Source organism: Dermochelys coriacea, chromosome 2, assembly GCF_009764565.3.
Source record: "Dermochelys coriacea isolate rDerCor1 chromosome 2, rDerCor1.pri.v4, whole genome shotgun sequence".
In the NCBI taxonomy this organism is placed as follows: Eukaryota; Metazoa; Chordata; order Testudines; family Dermochelyidae; genus Dermochelys; species Dermochelys coriacea.
The window spans coordinates 228,945,995-228,962,202 of record NC_050069.1 but is presented as its reverse complement, the minus strand read 5'-3'; the positions used below and the strand labels follow the sequence as shown (position 1 = coordinate 228,962,202).

Below are 16,208 nucleotides of genomic sequence, written 5' to 3'. Positions count from 1 at the left end.
AGAGTGATCACTTAAGATGAGCTGTTATCAGCAGGAGAGCAGTGGGGCGGGGGGGGAAAGAAAACCTTTTGTAGTGATGATCAAGGTGGGCCATTTCCAGCAGTTGACAAGAACGTCTGAGGAATGGTGGGGGGAAATGTTTATTTGTAGAGCAGCTCCCTGTTCTGCTTTCTCCTCCTTGTATCAGAGGTTCCTGATTTCATCACCAGTTTCTCCTTTTAACTGGAGCAACCTGCAAGATGCTGAATTTTTTGCTAGCTGCTCAAGCCAAACAGGGTAACACTACTTTGTGTTCTTTGGCTTCCATATATTTAAGTACTGATGAGTGCCCTGTCACTATTGAATCTAATAGTTTACATAAGGTCTCTTAATATCTAGACAGAATAAATAATAATACTTAGCATTATATAGCCCCTTTTAATTAGAGGATTTCAAATTACTTTAAAATAGTCCCTATGAGACCCCAATGTGGTACAATACATAGGAATTTACTATATGCACTTTATTGTTGGATAAACTGAGGCACTGTTAACTCAATTGTCCAAGGTATCACAGTGAATTGATGGCAGATTTGAAAACCTAATGCAGAATTCCTGGCTTCCAGTTTCCATCTCTAGCTAGTAGACTGTATAAAAGCTATTGGTTATAACTGGTATAGCTGCATGTCTTGGGACTGGCCTAGCTATCTGAGAGTTGCCGGTTTCATAATCCTTTGTCCTCTTCATCAGATGGCTAATTGTTCTGGTAGAATGTAAAGTGTTGACTAGTCGGGGAGGTTTGTGAGTGTTGGAGATAGTCTAGGACCAGCTTTTGTGAAAGTTCTATGGAACTTCTGTAAGAAATAAGAATGACTATCAAACAAATCACTTGGAGAAATGCAAAACTCGTTTCTTTGACTTAACTTTGTCTCAGGTGCACAGCACACACACACTCTCACTCACAAACATAAACAACAAAAAATATATAAACTAATCAAGCTATTTCTCCTTCAAACTGGAGAGGGTTAGAGTGTGGAAGGGAAGCGGGGGCAAAATATTTGGAGTCACTCAAATACTATGAAGAAGGCCATAAAAGTACCAGAATTAGGTAGCTTTTCAAAAACAAGACTTAATGCCAAAGGTTTGAAGCATATTCAGGTGGTTTGCAAGTATAGTGTATGTCCAACCCATTTTACAGCATAATATTTCAGCAATATTTCTGACACAGAATGCTACCCTCAAGAACTAGGCAGTAACACACTGGAAAAAAGAAATGAGACAAAGTGTGTGAGGGGGGTAAGTGTAAGTGTCCTTGGTTTTTAAAAAAGAGAGTGTTTTGAAGTAACAAAACCCAGAAAAGAGAGGAAAGTGATATAGTGAGACAGACAGATGGAAATAAAATTAAAGCTGATGGGAGAAACAAAGAAAAATTAAGAAGGAGAGAAAGAAAAGAGGAGGAATACATAAAGGGAGTGTAACAGGGTTCGCTTACCACTCTGATGCCTCCTCAGCCTGTCTTGGGAATTAGCTCTGCGAGTGCACCTCCTTTGGGCAGTGCCTTGCCACCGTGACTCCCGCTCTTGGCCCACGTCTCTCCAAGGACCGTGGCACCCTCTTCAGTGACACAGCCCTCCGGCCATGCCACACACTGTGCTCCCCTTTTCCAGGGGACCTGCAGTCTGCTGTTCAGCCACTTCCCGCCAGTGGCAAACTGCAGTCCACGGTCTAGCCACCTCCCATGTGGCTCCGGCACCCTCTTTACCCTTGTATCAGGGCCTCAGTCTGCAACCCCCACTGGCAGCCCGCCAGGAGCTGTGTCTGGCTTCCTTGGCCCCTGTTTGCAGCACTGCTGTGTCCAGGGTGCTGGCAGTTCTCTTGGCCCTTCAGGGACACAGTCCTTCCTCCCTGTGCTCTCAGCAGAGAACTGCCTTCCTCTGCCTTGCAGCTCATTTTTTATATGGGCCTACTTGGCTCTGATTGGCTACTCCTCCCAGCCCTCCTCTGATTGTCTGCCTTTGGCGCAGCATCACTAGGGCTGCTTTTAACCCCTTTTTGCCAGTGAGTGGCAGCTGCCCCATTACAGGGAGACCTACTATGTTATAAAAAAATTCTGCTTAATGGCTTCGTTTAATAGAAGATTTAATGCAAAAATTGTAAATAGAACCCTAGAAAAGTAAAGTATGGGAAACAATAAAATATATAGGGGTGCGTGGGTGTGCGGATAGTCTGGGAAAGGAAAAACATAGGGCTATACCTGCTCCACTAAGCACTCCCTTAGTGGAAGGAGAGGGATAAAGGTGGATGTTCATATTCCAAATGATAGCATCCCAACCTAGCAACTGGGACTCAACATTCTACTCCTTGCCCCTGCTTTCAAAGGAAGTAGAATCATGGGTTGAAAAAGGGCAAGCTATATAGAATAAAAAGATGAAGTGAAACTGTTTGGCTATGTCTTCGCTATTTCCCTCTATCACCCTGAAATTTCCCACCATTGCTAACACCAGTCCAACTCCACCACTCCTAGCAATACCACCACTATTAGGATAGCTAGAACTCCTGTAAGCTCCACAATGTTTAATACCATGATACCTAGCACTGATCAGAACAGTTCTAAGGGTGCATCTACACTGCAGCTTGGAGGTATAATTTCCAGGTCTACACATTCTAGTTCTGGTTGAGTTAGCATGCTAAAAATAGCATTGTGGCTGTGGCACGAGTGGCAATTCTGGCTAGCTGCCTGGTATACTCTTGTCCAAGGTCTGAGATCCTAGGTCTGTACTTGGGTGGCTAGCCTGTGCCACTGTGGCAATGCTGCTATTTTTAGCAAGTTAGCTTAATCAGAATTAGCACATATATGTCTACGCAAGTGGGAATTACACACTCCAGCTGCATTGTAAACATACCCTAAAGTATCACGTAGCCTGGCATGAGAAATATGTCTACACTTTGAGCTGGAGGTGTAATTTGCAGCTTGAGAGACATATCTGCACTAGATCTGATTGAGTGAGTGTGCCAAAAACAGAGTGCAGCAGTGGTGAGAAGGACTAGCTGCCCCAAGTATGTGCCTAGCATCTTGAATGTGTATGTACTCAGGGGAGGAGGAGGGGAAGAGGCAGGGGTGGGAACTTGGGGAAGGAGTTGGAATAGGGGCAGGGAGGGGAGGTGGAATTGGGGCAGGTACTTTGGGGAAAGGGTTGGAATAGGGGGGCAGGGGAGGGAAGGGGCCTCATGGAAGGGGTGGAGTGGGGGCAGGATGGGGATGGGGATAGGGGCAGAGGGGGGTCGAGCACCCATGGGAAAGAGGGGAAGTCAGCGCCTGTGACACTAGCTCAGTCTTAGCTAGCACAGGTACATCTCCTTGAGCTGGAATTTACAGATATACCCTAAAACAGTACTTTTTTTTTTATTCTAGTGGCTCATCTTTACTACCACTGTTAGTTAGAATAGTGGGGAATTTTTTTTTTTTTGACTAAAAAAATTGCTCTCCGAGCAACATAGACGTGCCAGTGTGGACAGTACTGTCAGTGCAACTTATGTTGCTCAGCATTGGGGTTTTTTTTTCCACACCCCTGAGTGACATAAGTTATACCAACAAAAGTAGTAACGTAGACATAGCCAATGAGTATCAGGGTTGTCTTCACAGGAGCTGGAAGTATAATTTCCAGCTTAGGTAGACGTACCTTTGTTAGCTCCAATGGAGGTAGTACACTAAAAATAGAAGTGTGGCTGTGGCAGCATGAGTTGAAGGATGGGCTCGCTACCCTGAGTATAATCCTGTCTGAAACCCTAAGTATGTCCTCAAGGTTGCTACATGTCTATTTTTAGTGAGCTAACTCAATCAGAGCTGGTGAAGGTGTGTCTGTTTGACCTGGAAATTACACCGCCAGCTCCACTGGACATACCCTCATAGAGAAACTAGGCACAGTGTGCATTCATTCTCTCTGCTTTTTTTACTTTTTTTTCTTTTGTAAAATTGTGTGGTGATGGCGTTCCAAAATGTTTGGCATACCAATTTCTAACTGCTACATTATTTTTACATCTTTAGATCTTTCAGGTTTTTAGCTATTCATCTACATTATATCAAAATATTGTTTGCTTTTTTAACATAAATATAGAATTATTAGTCTCTCAGTGTTGCTGGGTAGTCTGTTCTGTTTGCTGTCTCAGATTACCCTGGCTACCTTCTTTCTTCTTAAATTTTGATAACCAGAACTAGACACCACACTTTTAAATCATGTCTACTGCATCCATATCTCCTTTGCTTTGTAATTAATTCCTCTGTTTATACATCCAGTTATCATGTTTGCCTGTAAGCTGCAAAAAAAAAAAAAAAAAAAAAAAGCACAGCACTCCTGCTTTTCTTACATACTGTTCTTCAGGTATTTCCTTGCTTCCTCTTGTTCTATTTAATTGAGAAAGTAAACATTATTCTCTACACTTTGCAAGCCTTATTCTATGCACATTTCTAAGCTCTTCTTTGAGTGATGTCCTTATGGGTGCTCCACTGTAGGTGCACAGCACTCCCTATGTCTGGGATTGGAGATCTTTATCATCAGTGCCTGTCAGACAGCACGTGTGCACCTTTCCATTCTCACGCTGTGAGTGGGACTTATATATATATATATAGTTGTGTGCAGTCCAACTGCCCCCTCTTCTCCCCCGCCAGTTCCTTCTCTACCATCTTTTGGTCTGGGATGGCTCTGCTGTGGATTCCTGCTTCTCCTTTTTCCTTCATTAGAATAGTGGCTTACCTGTCAGTTTTAGTGTAGTTTACTTTTTTCTTTCCTCTAACAAAAGATTTTTTTTTTGTTTTTGCTTTACCTTTATTGTTACCTCATAGACTAGTTTTCATTTCCCTGCTTCCCACCCTTCCTGACCAGGAAGCTTTTTTCCTCACCCTTATGCCTGGATCTTCCAGGTTTAAGAGATGTTTTTCTTGTTGGGATGCCTTCCCAGTAGCAGATAGCTACCCGCAGTGTTTTTGGTGTCTGGGAGAGGGATGCATCCCACAGAAGTGTTCCCACTGTCATGACTTGACTGCCAGGGTCTGAAAAGACCAGAACATTTGGTTATGACTTCTCCTCATGGAGAAATCACTATGTCCAGCATCAGACTCTTCCCCAGGTGGAAGTCATCCGCCGATCCTTATGCTCTGCCAGGTCATCCGCTGATCCTTATTTCCCACGTTCCTCTAAGAGGAAGTTGTCTCTTTCTCACTCTGACAAGAAGAAATGGGCTACTTCCTCACACTCTGAGGCACAGCCTGCCAGAACGCCTTCCCATGTAAGGTCAGTCACTTCAACATCATCTGATAGGGGACATAAGTCCAGGGCCCATCTGAGTACCTCCAGGACTGGCATGAAACAATGGTCTTAGGACCCGTAACCGGGCAGATCTACAGCCCTTGGCACCATCTTTCAGTTCTGGAGACTGAGGCAGACTGTCTTTGAGAGCTACGTCACCAACAAAACCGCTGGCACCGCTGTCCTTTTTGGCACTGCCGAAGCAGTAGGCACCGCTGAAGCCTTCAGTACAGAGCAAATTCTCGGCATCACTGAAACTGCCGGAACTGACCAAGTCTTCAGCACTGACCAAGTCTTCAGCTCCACCTGCTGGCTGTTCAAGAGAATGCACCTCTTCCTCGTACCAAGTCATGTGTGGTACCAATGCTGCTCCGACCTCCCTCTCCAGAAATTCAGATACCCTAAAGACCTGCTTGTATCTGACATGACTGAGTCACCTCTGCTCACACACAACCTCCCCACACTTCTACCCTTCTCTCTGGACTCATAACATTCCTCCCTCCTCCCCTTCCCCACTGAGGATGGCACCTCTTCCCCAGTGATGAGGAAGAGTGCTCCATCGTGCTCTCTTATTCAAGACAGGCTCTAATGACTTCATGTACACATCCTCATTATTTGCAATCCATATCTAGACCACAATCCTGGTATGGACCACTGTGGATGCAATCACATGTTCCACTCCCTCCACATTGGTATCCTTGGGCCATATACATGGCCCATGGAGCAAAGCCGGAGACCTACACCTTTCCCTTCTCCATCGGTCTCTCACCCACCAGAGACTGAACCTCCCTCGGTACTGGGTGAGGCGGAAGAACAGGAGGAGGAAGCTCCATGAACACTAAATTTCTCCTCTTTGTCTTTCCCTGATAGCCTCATCATGCCCCCACCTCCTGCTGCTGATGACTGCAGGCACTTTCAAGAATTATTGCATGGGATTGCTGACTCCCTCCAGATTTCTTTGGAGGAAGTGAAAATCATCAGCATAAATTGCTCGATATCCTGCATCCATCTTCTTCCTCCAAAATTGCCCTATCAACGAGGCTTTTCTCAATCCTACGAAATTACTCTGGCAGACCGCAGTGTCCATCCTTCCGACCTGCAAATGGGCAGACCCAAAATGTGGAATTTCTTTTCTTGCAACCCACCCCAAATTCTGTAGTAGTTAATGCGGTGTAAGAGAGAAGATGACAATATGAATCTTGATCTTTCCATCGGGATAGAGACTAGAAACGCTTAGCTTTATTCGGACACAAGACTTATTCATCTGCCACATTCCAATTTCAAATATCTAATTAGGAGGCTCTTATGCTCAAGTACAACTACCTCAACTACTCCAAAATAGAGGAATTTTGCCATAACCTTCCTGAGATGTAGAAAGAACAATTCCAGGCACTTACATCTGAGGGACACCTCCTGGCCCATATAACCCAACAAGTTTCATTAGACTCTGCGGATACAGCTGCCTGCTCCATTGCAACCGCTGTATTCATGAGGCATGTGTCTTGGCTGCACCTCTCAGGCTTTCCTAAGGAGGTACAAACCACAGTTCAAGACTTACCCTGTGAAGGTCCCAAAGTATTTGTGGAACGTACGGATGATTCCCTACACTCCCTTAAAAACTCCTAAATTAGTGTCTGCTCCCTCTGCATTTACACATCAGCACCAGAGACTCCCGCTGCTGACCACCGCAGTACACTCCTCAGTGGCACTATGACTCTCAGTGCTGACAAAAGCCCCATACAAAACATAGGCCACTCTTCAAGGAGCTACCTCTCATGAACCTCCAGCCAAGCAAGAATTTTGAAGGTGTGGTCAAGGCCCCAAGAAGCCTCCCCCTGTTCCAGTCATACCAACCATCTTAAACGTCCCACCAGTTTGGCGACCAATTAGCTCCATTCTTTCCATCATGGAGACTAATTACCTTGGACAAGTGGGTTCTAGAGATCATCGGGGAAGGATACTCTATCCCTTTCCTATCTATCCTGCTCCACCTCTCTCCTTCCCTGTCCTTCAGGGACCCCTCTCATAAACCCATTCTACGAGAAGAAATAAATCATCTTCTGCAGCTGGGAGCCATAGAACCGGTTCCTTCCTAGCATAGAGGAAAGGGTTTCTGTTCCCATTATTTTCTGATTCAGAAGAAATCCAGTCTCTGATGGCTGATGCTGGACCTTCGAAACCTATACAAATTGGTCAAACTGTAATGCTTCAAGATGGTTACCCTCTCTATCATTATCCTAGCACTGGAACAGGGGCATTGGTTCTTGGTCCTTGACTGCCAAGATGCGTATTTCCATATCGCAATAAAACCCTGCCATATCACAATAAAACCGGAGATACTGACTATTGTCAGTATAAGGTACTGTCTCTTGGACTGTCAGTGGCCCCTTATGTATTTTCCAAAGTCCTTGCGGTGGTCAATGCCTACCTAAGGAAACAAGGCATCATCATCTTTCCATACTTAGACAACTGTCTTCTCAAGGCCCTCCTCCAAAGCCAAAATTCTTTGCACCATACAGATCCCAATGGACCCCTTCATGAATCTAGGCCTCTGCGTGAACTTGAAGTCTACTTTAACACTGATAGAACACCTGGAGTTCATCGGTGCACAACTAGATGCCATACAAGCCATAGCTTTCTTTCTACCTCCCAGATTCTCGTCTACAGTGGATCTTGTATTCAAGGTACAAGCCTGTCCCCCAGATCTCTGCCAGAACATGTCTCCAGCTACTAGGACACATGGCAGTCCCCACGTTCATGGTAAAGCACTCATGGTTATATGTGCAATGTCTTCAGGTGTGGCTCCATACACTATATGTCCCTCACAGTCACAGCATCCACAAGCTGTTATCCATTCTAAGGATGGTCAAGGACTCACTATTCTGGTGGATACTTCAGCTGCATACTTCCCTGGACACCAGAACATCACTGCGGACTCATTGAGCAGGAGATTCTCCCACGATCACGAGTGGGAACTGGATACGTGAATCCTTTAGCTTATCTTAAACCACTGGGGATTCCCCAACATAGATCTTTTTGCCATACCACAAAATGCCTGATGCCCTCAATTCTGCTCGAGAGTGGGACTGGGAGACTGATTTCTGGGAGACGCATTTCTCATCACATGGGATGCACTACTGCCTTCCCTCCTTTCTCCCTTCTGTTTTGAGTACTCCACAAGGTTCAGAGGGACTGAGCCCATATCATCCTTATAGTTCGAACATGGCCATGACAGATCTGGTATACTCACCTCCTTCCTCATGATGGTATGCCGACAAATGTCTCTCTATCCAATTCCACTACTCCTTTCATGGGATGGGGTTGAATCCTCCATCCCAATCCACAGATTCTCCACCTCAAAAACTCGTTCCTCTGGGGTTCTGGGATTCGGAAATAACCTGCTCAGACATAGTTAAACCGATACTCTTGAATAGCACAACACGACTAGATGTGCTAACCTTCACAAATGTACTAGGGTCCAATGCTGGTGCGCCTCCCATCAGGTTGATGCAATAAGCGTTCCACTGTCATTTAGCCTGGACTATATTTTACACCTTAAACAACCAGGGTTATCCACCAGCTCTATTCATGTGCATTTGGCAACCATCACCACTTTTCACTGCCATCTTCACACACCCACTCACAAAACGTTTCCTGAATGGTTTCCGAAATCTTTATCCTCACACATGAGATCCGACCTGGCCTCATTCTATGCTCTCTTGCTAGACCACCATTTGAACCGATGGCAACATGTTCCTACGTTCATTTACCAATGAAAATGGCCTTTCTTGTCACTATCATCTCTGCCTGGTGGGTCAGTGAAATTGGGGTCCTTATGGCATATTCCCCCATACACACTTTTTTTTTAATAAAGACAAAGTTTTATGCTCCATCCACATCCCAAATTTTTGCCTATGGTTCCATCATCTTTCCATCTTAGTCAACCTACCCACCTTCCTTGTTTCTTTCTGAAGCCTCAGAGCAACCAACAGGAGGCAGCACTGCACACCTTGGACATCAGGCGAGCATTAGTCTATGTGGACAGAACTAAACATTTTAGAATCATCACATTTTTCCTTTCAACAGCCAAAAGATCCAAAGTCTCTGCCATCTCTAAACAACACATGTCCAACTGAATCTCGCAGTGTATAAATCTGTCCTAACTACACAATTGGCAACCTCCTACTGCAATTAGAGCAAATTCCACCCGCTCGCTTTCCACCTCCAATGTTTTTCTCAGTAATGTCCTCACCGATGACCTTTGCAAAATGGCAGACACTGGCCCATCACTGTGATGGATTTCCCCTGTGGTGCCACCTGGAACTAGGGTACCACTGAGCCCTCTGACTCACCAGCCTGGTCTCCCTCTCACACTGTGCTGCAGTGACAAGCTGCAGACCCACTACCGGTTCTACACTTCCACCAGCATTCACTCATGCAGGGACACACCCAGCTGCTGACCAGGCAGGCTGACCAGCCACTGCATAAACTAACAATAAGAGTGGCTACAGCCAAAATAATTGCCAGCTTCCCAGCCTAGGACCCCAGAGCTGTACTATCCTGCCCTGTCAAAACCCTGATCAGTATGAGTTTGTCTAGTTTCCTCCCCCTCAACATGGAAAGGAAATGCAACAGCTTTTGTCCTTGAGCTAAGCTTTCCAAGCACTTCATTCAAACTCACTGGTTTACATAAAGCAGAAACAAGTTTACTAACTATAAAAGATAGATTTTAAGTGATTATAAGGGCTAGCAAACAGATCAAGCAGGTTACCTAACAAATAAACAAAAATGCGAGCTAAGGTTAATATACTAGATAGATTGGATATGAATTAGCAGTTTGTCCCCCTGACTGATGATACAAGCAGGCTTGCAGATTCTTAAGATACAAGCTGCAGTTGCTTTGCAACTTGGGATCCCCAGGTTTCAATACACAGGTTAGAAATCCCTTTAGCCTGAGTTCAGCACGTCCCCCAGTTCAGTCTTTGTAACTTAGGTGTTTCCAGAAGTTCTCTTGAGTGGGGAGTGAAAAAGAACCAGTAATGTCACTCCCTGCCTTACATAGCTTTAGCATATGGTGGAAATCCTTCGTTCCAAACTCATTTCCCAGACCAGCCTGTGGAAAAACACAGGCCCCCAAAATGGAGTCCAGAGTCATGTTGGGCTGGTCACATGCCCCTGCAGATTCATAGCAGCCATTGCTTACAGGCTGGCCGAAACATCCAGGGGGCTCACCAGATGGGGGATAAGCTTCTCCTAATGCCTATTGTTTCCCTAATGACCCATTACCATAAATGGGTCCTTCACAACCAGTTATTTAGACTAGAAGCATTTTGCCTAGTGGGTGTCACCCAGGTGCGACTACATGTGAAATACAGATACATAGTCAATATTCATAATGTCAGATACAAAAATGATGGATGCATACAAATAGGACAATCATATCCAGAAAATCATAACTTTTCCAATGACTCCTTAACGCCCTATCTTGTACAAAATGCCTTATAATTATTGCATAATCATATCTTAACATCACTTTGAAGAATATGGGATGCAGTGTCTCAATCACTACGCCATTTCTTGTGATGCCATAGCAGACACTCTCCTGGGACTTACTGTTCTATTATCTGCAGTAAATACTCTTTCGAAGCGCCAGCCTTCCAATTAGGGGCACCACTTTCGGGTCATCTATAGTGGAGCACCCAAACAGACATCAGTCGAAGAAGAGAAGTTTGCTCACCCTGTGCAGTAACTGAGGTTCTTCGAGATGTTTCCCCCATGGGTGCTCCACTACCCAGCCTCCTCTCTAGTTCGGAGCTGCCACATGAGCTCTGAGGCAGAGAAAAAACTGTGGTGGTTGGACTGCACAGTGCTAGATATATGTCCTGCTTATGGCGCTAGAGGGGGAAGGTGTGCATGTGTGGTCCGACGCGCATTGCTGATGAAGATCTCAGATTCCAGGCGCAGGGGGCGCTACTGCACCTACAATAGAGCACTCATAGGGACACAGATTTCAAAGAACCTCAGTTACTTCACAGGGTGAGTAACCTTCTCTTCTGTGTTTTCCTGCCCTATATCTTTTATTTGTATATTGAGTGTTCATTACAAGTGATAAATATTACCTTCAGTATTGCTGGTTCCATGCTTAATTTGATACTATGTAGCTTTTCTTTCATTTCAATTTTTTTTGTAGAAGTTGAATTGCAAATATTTTATGTCAGATCCCATCGACTTACTGTGTAGCTTGATTCTGATTCTTTTATATACCTTCAGTGTCTCTGGCAACTGTTACTTAAGTAATAGAGTTGTAATCAATTTCTGGTGAGGGTGTCCCCCCCCTCCTCCAGCATTCATCCATCAGTCACAGTTTCTTGATCATTTATCTAATTTATCTCTTCCTCCATTTGCTGCTTCCACTTCATGGAACATGGATCGATTGTTCAAACAAGCCATAATAACCCATAAGATGCTCTCGTATTGTGTCAGGGACCCTATGCTCCAATTAAGTTACGTTCATGTCCGCTCACTATAATAAAATAAAATAAAAAATAAACAGGAATACTCTGTCCTATGCCAGCAAAATATGAACATATTAATTTGTAACTTTAATTTTTCTTTGAGTAGTGTCCCTACGAGTGCTCCACTTTACATATGTTTGCACCCCCTGTACCTTTGATTGGAGATTTATCATAGCAATATCCATAGGGCCCATACATGCATGTTACTCAGTCTCATGTTCTGTGCCATTATTATATAGCACTGTATGGGCAAACTGCCCTCAATTCCTTCTCAAACACCTCAGCCTGAAACGGAGCCTTTGCAGTTGTCTGCATGGAGGTTTACCTCAACTGTGTCCCCTTAACTCTTTTAGTAGTTGGTTTATTATAGTTGTTCTTAATAGTAATCAGTAGTTTAATTCAGCTGTAGTAGTTGAATTTTTTTTTTAAATATATGAATAGTTTCTCTCTCCTGGGAGTTTTACTTTACTGGGAGGATATAATATACCCAATTCTCCCAGTTACCATTGCTGGGAGGCAATCCTAATGAGTGACCGACACTCCCGGTGCATCAGTTGTCTCTGGAATCTCATATTTCTCAAAAGTGCAACTTCTATCTGGCATTGAAATCTAGAGCCAGAAAACCAGGGAGATCAAACTTCAACTTCTTCTTGCTGCTTCTTTCCTCTGACCCAGGCCAGAGGTCCCCACCCCACACTCACTTCACTGGTCTCCGAGTAAGTCTTCTGCCTTCACTGTCTCTGAGCCCCACTATTCCAGGGCATCTAAGAGGAAGACTCAAGATTCCTCCCATAAGATTCCTAAAGACCATCTCCCAAGTTCTCCAGGAAGGGATTCAACCTTGAAGAAGTCTCCACTGACTCCAGCCACTTTGGCACCCATTGCTCTCAGACCTAGTACTTATGAGGCTGGTGGTTTCTCTGGTACCGAGGGCACTGTTAGACCTAAAAACCTAATGACTTGTTACAGAGATAGACAGCCTTCATCACCCTCCCTCTCTAGGAGACCAGAAGTGCAGGAAGAAACCTTTGATTAAACAGAATGCTAGCGCCGATGAAGATGTCTCTCCACTGTCCAACATTTCTTCTTCATCCCCAGATGAAATAGTTATGCCACCTCCTCCATCCCTGATTTTAAACAGTGTCAGGCACTGGTCAAGAGAACTGTGGCCTTTTCGCAGATACCTCTTAAGGTGGTTAAAGGACAGCACTGTAAGTTGCTTAACATCCTCCATACATCTGCCTGCATTGCTTTGCCTATTAATAAGGCTCTACTGGACCTTGCAAAGGTTATCTGGCACACCCTGGCCACAATTCCATCTACATGCAAAAGAACAGATAAGAAATATTATGTTCTGTCTAAAAGGTCTCCGAATTTTTATTTCTCGTCCCTCTCCTAACTTTTTGGTGGTCAATGCAGAAGGCAGCACCACACTAAATCTACACCCTATGACAAAGATCATAAGTGCCTTGACCAATTTGTTAGAAAATTGTGTTCATCAGCTACTTTACAATTCAGAATAGCTAACTACCAGGCATTAATGGCGCAATACAATCTTACAAATTATACCAAGTTGAACTCTTTTATTCAGCACCTACCTGCTGAAATTATTGTGGAAGGCCATCTGCTCACCAGAATGTATTTGTAGGCCTCCCTTGACACTGCTGATACTGCCACCTGTTCGATCACTACAGAAGTAGTTATGAGATGGACCTCCTGGCTCCAGCTCTCAGGATTTCCAGAGGAGGTCCAAATTATGATTGAAGACCTACCCTTTGATTGTATTTAACTGTTCACTGACAGCATGAATGAATCTCTGTGCCTGTTAAAGGACTCCAGGATACTTTTGTATTCTCTCGGGATCTATACACCTACCAACAAGACAGAGTTTAGCAAGTCCCAGATGGTGCAAAGATTCCATCCCACCCAATTCTTGAGCTCCCAGATATCGTACAAACCTCAGCATAAGAGACAGGTTCCAGACAAAAAACCACTTGCTTCTCAACCTTTGACCTCACAGCCTTCCATCTCCAAGCACAAATTTTGGAAGGTTGGTCAAGGTCCTGAGTACCATTCCCATTCTTACCAGCTGCATCGATTCATCTGCCTTCCTCCCTTCAGTGACCGCCTTTACCAATTCCAGCAGGAATGGACAAGTAAGTTTTGGAGATCATCTCTACAGGGCATTCCATCCACTTTACTTGTCTTCCACCTGTCAGCCCCTTCTTCCCCATCCATCTTCAACCACTCCTCTCACAAGAACCTGCCATGACAAGAAATAGACAAAAAGAAAAGGAGTACTTGTGGCACCTTAGAGACTAACAAATTTATTTGAGCTTAAGCTCACGAAAGCTTATGCTCAAATAAATTTTAGTCGCTAAGGTGCCACAAGTATTCCTTTTCTTTTTGCGAATACAGACTAACACGGCTGCTACTCTGAAAGAAATAGACTCTCTCATACTCTTGGGACCTATATAACCTGTTCCCATGCAGCACAGAGGGAAGGGGTTTTATTCCAAGTATTTCCTGGTTCAAAAAAAAAGTGGTTGGAGATCCATCCTAAATTTAAGGCTGTTAAAGACCTTTGTGAAGGCACACAAATTAAAAATAGTGACGCAGCAATAATTCTGTCACTGGACCTAGGGGATTGGTTCTCAGCCCTCAACTTTCAGGATATACATTTCCATATAGCGATCCACTCATCTCACAAATGATTGCTATGTTTTACTGTCAGTCTGGACCATTTTCAATACAGGGTGCTCCCTTTCAGCCTATCATCTGCCTTAAAGGTCTTTCTGAAGGTCTTATAAGTAGTATTAGTAGCACACCTCCACAGAAAAGGAATTTTAGCGTTTCCTTAACTAGAAAATTGGCTTCTGAAAGGTGGCTCCCTGGATGTAACTTCACAGGCAACTTGTGAGGTCATAGACCTCTTCCTCAAATTGGGTCTACAATTGAACTTTCAAAAATCCACCTTGGATTAATTCTAAACAATTAGAATTAACAGGAGTTTATCTCAATTCAGTAGCAGCAAGAGCCCACCTCTCAATGCACAGATTCATGGCCCTATCCAACACAGTCAGCACAATCCAGATTATCCCTCAAACCCTGGCCAAGAACTGCCTTCAGCTGTTGGGACGCATGTCAGCTGGTACTTTCATTATAGATCATGCAAGACTCAGAATGCAGTGCCTTCAAGGGTGGCTCATGACTGTTTGTTTATTTACCCAACAGACAGTCTAACTACATTACTTTCCACACCCACCTGTGTCAAGGAATCTTAGCTGGTGGAAAAACCCTCAGATTTGTGCAGGAGTCACTATCGCCCGCCCTTCCCAACTATCACAATAACGGATGCATCCCTGCTGGGTTGGGAAGCACATCTGGACATTCACATGGCCCAGGCCAGGTGGTCAACTCAAGAAACCACTCTGCACATCAGCCTCCTGGAACTCAGGGCAGTCACATATGCCTGTCTCCCGTTTCTACCACTAATCAGGGCAAACACATAAAGGGACACATGAGGGACAATATGTCATGCATGTGCTATATCAACTGCCAGAGCAGGGCAAGATTCTGCTCGCTTGGCACAGAGGCTGTCAAGTTTTGGAATTGGTGCATATGCAATCAGGTTATCACAGCAGCTTACCTTCCAGGAGTTCAGAATGGGACCGCAGAGAAACTTAGCAGGCACTTCTTTCAAGACCAGGAGTGGGAAATAGATCCCATCATACTGCACTGCATATTCCGGCAGTGATAAACCTCTCAAATACATCTGTTCACCATGGCAATAAACAAGAAAAACACCCAGTTCTGCTTCGGAGGTGATCACTGATCCTTGGGGGATGCCTTTCACCTTTGATTGTCGGCTCTATTGTGTTTCTCTCCCCCTCCCCACCCCAAACTCCTCTAATATCCAAAGTTCTACTCAAATGAAAAAGGCCAGAGTTATTCCAACAGTTCTGACTGGGCCCAAACAAACGTAGTTCCCTTGCTTGATACAGATGGCCATTTACTTGTTGATCACTCTCCAGGCCTCTGCTCTCATAGGAAGGTGGGAAGATCCTTCACTCCAATCTCAGATTTATTTGTCTCAAAGCATGGTTGCTCAGTGGTTAACGGGATTAGAAACAACATACTCGGAGGAAGTAAAAAGAGTGCTATTACACAGCAGAAAATGATCTACACACTACGCTTACTTACAAAAATGGACAAGATTTGCCTGCTAGTGTGACCTCAAACACATTCCACCAACAACCATATCAGTTCCAGATATACTGAACTGCACCTTAGACCTAAAAACTTGGAGTTCTTGCTGAGCTCCATTAGAATCCACTTAGCAACCACCATAGCTTTCTATTCTCCAGTAGATGGTTATTCCATAATTGTCTACCCAACAACAATGAGGTTCC

General features: G+C 44.4%; 1 protein-coding gene across 5 annotated transcripts in view; it reads left to right on the top strand.

The window, feature by feature from the left end:
- The window catches only part of RUNDC3B (RUN domain containing 3B), a 153,684-nt gene that overhangs the window by 83,038 nt on the left and 54,438 nt on the right, over nt 1-16,208 (top strand). The window lies entirely within an intron of this gene.